General features: G+C 36.8%; 1 pseudogene; it reads right to left on the bottom strand.

The window, feature by feature from the left end:
- Positions 1-6,658: 6,658 nt before the first annotated feature.
- On the bottom strand, positions 6,659-7,830 carry LOC131044473 (probable F-box protein At4g22030; annotated as a pseudogene).
- Between the last annotated feature and the right edge of the window lie 249 nt (positions 7,831-8,079).

The raw sequence follows: 8,079 nt of genomic DNA on the forward strand, positions 1-8,079 counted from the left end.
CTCCTCTCTGCAATACCATTTTGTTGTGGTGTCCTTGGTGCAAAAAGTTGTCATTTGATACCATTCTCTTCATAATACCTAGTGAATTCCTCATAAGTAAATTCACTACCTTGATCTATCCTCGGACATTTTATCTTCTTACCACTCTCCTTCTCAGCTAAGGCCCTGAATGCCTTGAACTTACCAAAATCTTCAATCTTATCCTTCAAGAATGTGACCCACATCATCCTTGAGCAATCATCAGTGAGGATCATGAAATATCTGTCACCTTGAATGCTTTTTGTTCTTATTGGTCCACAAATATCTATATGAATCAAATCTAACAAATGCTCAGCTGAAAAGGATTTGCTCTTGAAAGTTGAGAATGTCATCTTTCCTAACTGACATTCTTTGCAAAGAGCATTAACCAGTTTGTCCAACTGAGGAAAACCTCTCACTGTCTTGGACTTACTCACTTTAACAATGTTCTCAAAGTTTATATGACAAAATCTCCTATGCCAAAGCCAGCTATCATCTATTTTTTCAATTAAATAGTTACTAACTTTAGGATTAAGGTGAAATGGGTTACCTTTAGTTTGTTTCCTGGTTGAAATCAGCTCACCTTTATTGTCAAATATTTTGCACATACCATTTTTAAACTCCAATGGGTATCCTCTGTCATTGAGTTGTCCCACACTCAAAAGATTATTCTTTAGACCTTCAACCTAGTAGAGTGTAGACATCATTTGCACTGCTCTTCTCATTAAGAGAAATAATTCCCTTACCTTTAACCATGCAGGGTGAGTCATTACCAAATCTTACAACTCCGCTATCAAATTCCTTCAAAGAAAGAAATTTTCTCCGATCATCAGTCATATGATGTGAACAACCACTATCAATGATCCAATCATCTGAGTTATCTATCCTGGATACTAATGCCTTCTGGTTTGATATCTCTTCTTTAATAGCTACAAACACTATATCTCCATTAGCATCACCATCAAATTCCTCATCACTGATACCGCCATCAATAGCAATAAGACAATCTCTCTTGCCTTTACCCTTATACTTCTTGAATTTCTCTCACTTGTGTTCATTTTCACCATTGGGACAGTTAGCAGCTATGTGGCCAATTTTATTGCATGCAAAACATTTTAAAGGTAATTTACCTCTATATTTACTAGTGCCTCTGGGCAACCACTTTGCCAACAATGCTTCAAGCTCCACTAAACTGTCTTCATCATGAGCATCTCTGCTAGATCTAGATTCATAACCATGACTAGTATCTCTACTTTTTCCCACAAATGGGTTAGAAACAGAAGCTCTAAATGTAGACTCAGATTTCTGTACACTACCATCATAACCGTTGAACTCAAAAGTAGTAAGTTTTCCAATGATAGAGTCAAGAGTTACCTTATTTTTGTCAATGGACTTCAGCTCCTGAATAGCTACAACTCAGATAGCGTAGACCAGTAGTAGGGTTCTCAATACCTTACTGATCACTGTGGCATCTTCCACTTTCCCTCCTGCACTCTTAATTTCACCAACTATCTCTTTTATCCTTTGACCATACTACTAAATATTTTCACCTTCAGCCATCTGCATGTCATCAAAATTTCCTCGTAGACTTTCCTCTTTAGCAATCTTAACATGTTCATCACTGCTATAAATCTCTTCAAGTTTTTGCCATACCTCATGTGCAGTCTCTAGACCTTGAACATCTACATATTCAGCATCAGACAGGGAACTGATAATGGCCTCTAATGCTTGATGATTTTCTTGTTGCTCTTTCTTTTGGTCAACAGTTAAAATCCCAGTGGGTGCAACATATTTAGTATTGACATGTTCCCAATACTAACTTCTCAGACTCTTGATATAAATTTTCATTTTATCGCTCCATATCCTATAGTTCTCTCTATTAAACTTCAAACCTTCCTTCTTCATCATGATCTACAAGATATTTACCTCAAGTTGTTAGCCTTAGATCTTAGAGGACCTGAAAGCTCTGATACCAATTGATGGTATGAAGAAAGAATAAGTATCTGGTAGTTTACTAAGACGGGGGATGAATCAGTAAACTGAAAAACTGATACAAACTTTCTGAAACTCAATTTCAATCTCTCAAAGTAAACTTATCAATGAAATACCACTGTCGAGAAAAAAACTCATAAGATAAATTGGTTGACTGTTACAACAAATTAACAGTAAACAACATCAAACTTATAAACATCCAAATGCTTTATCGTATGTCAACAGACTTCATTTCTCAATGCTTCCAGTTATCATGACTTATCAAAATAGTTAAGTAGTTAATCAAATCAACCATAAGATCATAACCACAAAAACATTCACCACTTGACACAAATATTATTGTCGTGGAAACCCAAATGGGAAAAACCACGGTGAGATAAGACTCACAAGATAACAATCTGAACTCTTCTAAAGTTTTCCCTGTTAAGAGCCAAGCCTACTAAAGCTTTACAAAAGTCCTGTTAAGAACTAATCCTATTAAGAACCACCCGGTTAAGGGATTGACTATAAATGCCTTGTTAGAAGCAATACCCTATTAGGAGTAACCTCAGTAGAGGATTTTAAAATCCAAGCTAATGGATCCCCTTGTTAGAGGATTTGAAAAGTCACCAAGCTTGTTAGAGCTTACCCAGTTAGGGGATTTCAGTTTTGCTATAATTGTTAGAAAACAATAGGAGTTTGTTTGATCTATGTGGATAGCACTACACTTGCTTGATCAGATCCTTTTTATGCTCCTATCTACCTTTACTCAAATTGTAGATACATCATCCAATTCGGCAACCACACACTCAACTGATCTCTGCCAACACACTAAACTAAACAACTTCATCAACCTTATAAACAAATCAATTGGGTTGGTTACACAACATAAATCAAATTCTCATAGAGATTACAAACAAGTTGGTTCAATTATGACCATTAGATTACATAGCAATCTCTAAACATTAATCAAGAAAGCATTGACTACTCCTTGATCACCTCTTCGATCTTAGTAACTGATCATGCACTTTGCATTATATGCAATACACTTTGCTCATTCCCTAGACAAAAAAAATGTTACAACAACGCACCAAAAACACTTGAAATTGTCTTCATACAATAATCATACATGTCATCATCATTACCGCTCATCATCAGATCATAAACCAACATAACCAATTCAACAACCTTAATTGGTTAGGGTTTAACAAAAACAATAGGTAGGATTTACCAGTTACATCAATAGATAGGGTTTAACCTTCTAACTGGTTACTGGTTCAACACACAAACTTACATACCGATTTACAGGTTCCTTCACTTAGCTCATCCTACCGGTTACAAGACAATATCAACAACATCAGCAATATCATTACCAGTTAATTGACATCAATGACAACATAACATATCATTAATGCAATCTTCATGCAAATGCCAATAGAACCCAAGGACTATGTACTACTAAGAATTGAATGAAAAGTTTGGAATGTTTTGGTCATCTAAAATCTTACTTCTTATATTTTAGAAGCGAATGGGTACAACCAGCCCATCTTTATTGAATTTTCTAAGTCTTGCGAGGTGGGTAATTTTCTAGTCTAAGCTATGCTCTTTCAAAAAAAAATTGAATTCATAGCCACCATCACTAATCTAAACAATGAACGGATTAGGCTACCTAAGAAAATGAAAGGAGACTATAAATATTCTATGAAAATATTTATGGGTGAGCGGCAAAAGATTGATCATCTATAGAATTCATTCAACAGAGAGAACCCCATGGATATTTTGTGTCAAAATAGTTGAGGTTTTGATTGGGTATGGTACCTTGGAGGGTTGCTAAATGTGGTGGCATGCCTTCACCTTCCTCATACTTCTTTGGAGGAGTCAGTTGAGAAACTATCAGATTTTGGGAAAAACCATTCCCTTCATTAATGCCTCATTTATCACCTTTATAATTTAATTTTAGCTCTCACATTGGACCTTTCCACTCTCTTATGATTCTTTAATGCCTCCCTTATTTTTGTGAGAGAATGATTCATTCCTAACAAGAGAAATTCTTGGGTGTCCTCACCTTCAACTCATATTCCTTCCAAAAGTATGAACTTGGGATAGCCATTGTAAACCTCCAAGGTTTTTAATTAGTTACTACACTCGAGGTCTCACTCAAAGGCAAAAGATGACTCCCACAAAGGAAAAATGGTTATGGTTGACCTTACCCCATGATTCTAAAGGCAAAAACGTTGTTTTTAAAAACCGTCCAAAGGAGTCCCCTATTTCGATCTTGGATGACAAATCTAACTCTATCAGGACCTTTAGGATTTATTCCCAAAGCTACCCTAGTCTGGTTGGCTCCCCTTGATCCTCCACCTAAAGGAAATATACTCTAGATTCCCCTCCTAATCAAAGTGCCCTAGATAAAAAATTAGATGTGGTTCCTATTTTCTTATCAAACTAGAATTACCGCATCCTTAGTATTCAAATTTATCAAATAGTGGAGAAAATCACTAAATCCTTAAACCTCGTGAATAAAATTTTAAACTGACAAATGACCTAATTACACACAATTAAACTGAAAATTCACCTTCATCAATCTTTGGTATTTAAAAAAGCACAAAAGTGGCCGGATGAATATGTGAACGGGGATTTTTAGAATTCTATGAAGAATTTTGCATCTATATTTAATAACTGGCCAAGATTGGATAAATATTTCTAGGATATAAAAATGGAGGTGGGATTTATGGAACAAAGGAGCACCTAGAAGAAGAGATCACCAAATTAAAGGAGAATTAGCAAGTTGTGATATATAATATTTAGAATTTTTTTTATTGCAATGAATCAATTAAGAACGCGACAGTCATAATTCATGTCTTTACATGAGATCTACAAAAGACTAAAGAGAATTCTAAGACGCAATAAGTTGGAGAACAAAAACTCATGCATAGGACACTCCACAATCCTCACCCCTTTCCCTATTGTAGCTCGTTCGAGTCCCTTTCCTTGTGAAATGATGTTTGAAAAAACTAGAGTTTCTCAACAAGGCATTGCAAGACACAAATGGCCATAGTTGTTGAACACTTCTAGCTTCTATGTTGGTTTCTAGGTTTGGGCTCTTTCCCAAGCTAATCTAATCAAAATTTGCATCAACAACAAATTCACTGCAATGGGGATCCTTTCTTTTTGGTCAAAAATATTTCCTTCTTACTTATCACATTTCTATATATCCTCACTGGAAAATATATTACAAAAACTTTGATACCACATTGAAAAGTGACAGTGCACACAAAATTCTAAATTTCATAATATTATGAGTGCTTAGTTATTTATGTTTATGCAATGAATTGCACAAGCTTATGAAATAAAAGTTTTCCTAAGGCAAACTTCCTAAACTAATTAACTTCAAAAACTTTTCAATGAATAACCTTCCAACCAACAACTTCACTACAAAACTTTTTATAACACTACTAACATTTATTTATGTACTCTAGCATAGTAACTATTTATTTATACTACACTATATTGTAATAATTAATTAAAGAATGCCCCCAAAAATTAGGCAAAAATGTCTCACTTTAGAGGGATGGATGATTTTAGAAGTTGTTCATGCTAGCTTTGGATTTCAATTTTTTAAAATCATAATTTTAATATTTTTATGTTTCTTATTTTATATATTTTTTGTCTCCTTTCAAGTAGAATTCTTTCTTGCTGTTTTATTTTCTCAAAGCTTTCAGAGCTTACAAAACTAGAACTAATTCACAAGCTAACACTTTTCACATATATCTATTTTGGATTAAAAAGGAGTTATGACCATGGTACATCTCAACAAAAAGATTAGGTAAAAAATCTAACGTATATCCCCCCAATGACCCTGTATGAGTGTATTAATTGGTGATTTTAGTTTTTTACAGGGATAAAATGGATGGAAGTACATAGTGACTTTGCAACGTTGTGTTCCAACATTTTTCTAAAAGGGGGGCAGATGTGTCTCACATGGATATCCTATGAACATATTGTAACCATTGATGTCGGCAAATAATACATTAGACTCTTGTGCTTTCGAGGCTTGGGTTTTTCCGAAATTCTTTTCTCGGGGCATATCTATGTGACTTGTCTTCTTGTGGTTGCTTTCATTCTTCTTCCTCTATCTCATTCTTATTCTCATGTAAGCGTGATTTGCATTCCAAAACAGTTGTTGAAGGATTAATGAGAGAAGAAAAGGCATGTCTTGTTTCAAGTGTATGAGCATAGTTTGCGTGCACTTGTGCACATCAGAGCTAGCACCTAGAAAATCTTATAGTTTTGGCATTTTCCTGACAAATCATTGGTTATAAAGCTGATTCAGATGTATATATGTTTCACCAAAATAGATAGTTCTAGATGCAACAGTCATAGATCCTAATACCAGATCAAAAACAAATCTTTTTTCATCCTCATGGGTAGTTTGTAAGTTCCACGTGCTTTCATGGTGAGTTAATATAAAAAATAGTGTTAAAAGAAAATAAAAAACTGCATGGGATAACGTATCAGAAATCAAGCACCATGTAGAATAAGAAAGAGAAACGGGAGGCTGTAGTGAGGATAAGAGATTGTATGGATTAATCACATGTAACATGTATGTATAGCTGTGTACAAGGCCGGAGCCTGAAAAAGTGGGTCGTGTATGTGTATTAACAATTAATCAGAAAAGCTTGCCGGCAAATTTGGAGGCAGAATCTGCAAGAGGAGAATGAGGATCGCGACCCAGCTGCAAGGCGAATCTCCAACGGAATAGCTCTCTGTTTTCTCTGGCCTCTGGCTCTGCCTCGTTCAGAGTGTCTGAGATGGATGAGTCCGGCAAATGGTAGAATCCTGCGCAGTTTCTGTACATCTCAAACACCATTCCGACCTCACCTGAATGGCTCAGTGTGTTGCCCACAACACCCAACACGCCCGCCACCATTGACATAGATAACATGGCGCCATTCAAATTCAATGCCCCCGCAATCCCAGTGAGCAATGGGCCGGCTATTGCAAGAATACTGTTTACTCCCAATACTTTGCGGCTGAGCCCAACATACTCTGCAATATCACCGCTTTTAAGCGTCTCCGAAACACCCCTCAACTCGGTTTCCAGCTCTGCACTCCATCCATTGATGATTTTGTTGTTGTTAGTTTGGGGTTGGTTCTGGGTTTAATGGTTTTGTTGTTGAGCCACCACACTGTTGGTCGTACAATCTTGGGAAATTTGTCGAGCATACCGGGGAAGACAGGCAGAGGATAAGCCTCATCCAATGCGAGTACAGCTTTGTAGGGAGGCAGAGCAAGGTTTGTGTGGATGTCAGTGTTGAGCTGGCGGAAGAGCCGTGCCGCTATTCTCTGCTCCTCCGCTAACTGCGAAGGCTGCATTTTGCTCACACCGCACATCAAAGCTGTGGAGAAGCCATACAAAAGTGTGGCGACAACGTTATTAGTATCATTGTTGGGTAAAGCCTGGAGAATGAGAGCGGCCAGCGTGATGTTGGTGAGGGAGGGGAGGAGGAGTTTGTTAAATCCGTCTCTTTGCTGTGCGAGGACATCGTGCATTTCTGCCCGGTCTGCCGCTTCTGCTGCCACAACCATCTCTTCATCATCATCATCTTCATCTTTATCTTGGTCCATGTGAGACTGGGTTAGCGGGCGTATGAACAAGTCAACTTGCTTCTGCTGCAGGTATCTTGTGCTTGGACCATCAAGATTTATACGCCATGATTTATACGAAGCCACAACCTGACGACGATCAAGATTTATACGCCATGATTTATTTGCATAATTCGTTAATCCTACATGACCTATATTACTCTTAAGAACTCTTGTAAGCTTGAGAGCCTCCATAGTTATAATTCCGATTGCTGCTACTCTGTTATTTGTGAATATCTGAAATGTGGGGCGGGCATTTATAAGGGATTAGATCTAGTCTCCACTCAGACCTATTCTATTCTTTACTTTGCTGTTGACGATAGAGACGTTGGAATTGACTCCGCCGTTTTTTAAATTGCCCTGCTTATTCTGTACATATCTAGTTCTACATAAAAGAGGTTTGAGATCTTTTATTATCTAATTTATATTATTTTTCAAGTGAAA

The sequence above is a fragment of the Cryptomeria japonica genome, chromosome 10 (genome assembly GCF_030272615.1).
Source record: "Cryptomeria japonica chromosome 10, Sugi_1.0, whole genome shotgun sequence".
NCBI lineage: Eukaryota > Viridiplantae > Streptophyta > Pinopsida > Cupressales > Cupressaceae > Cryptomeria > Cryptomeria japonica.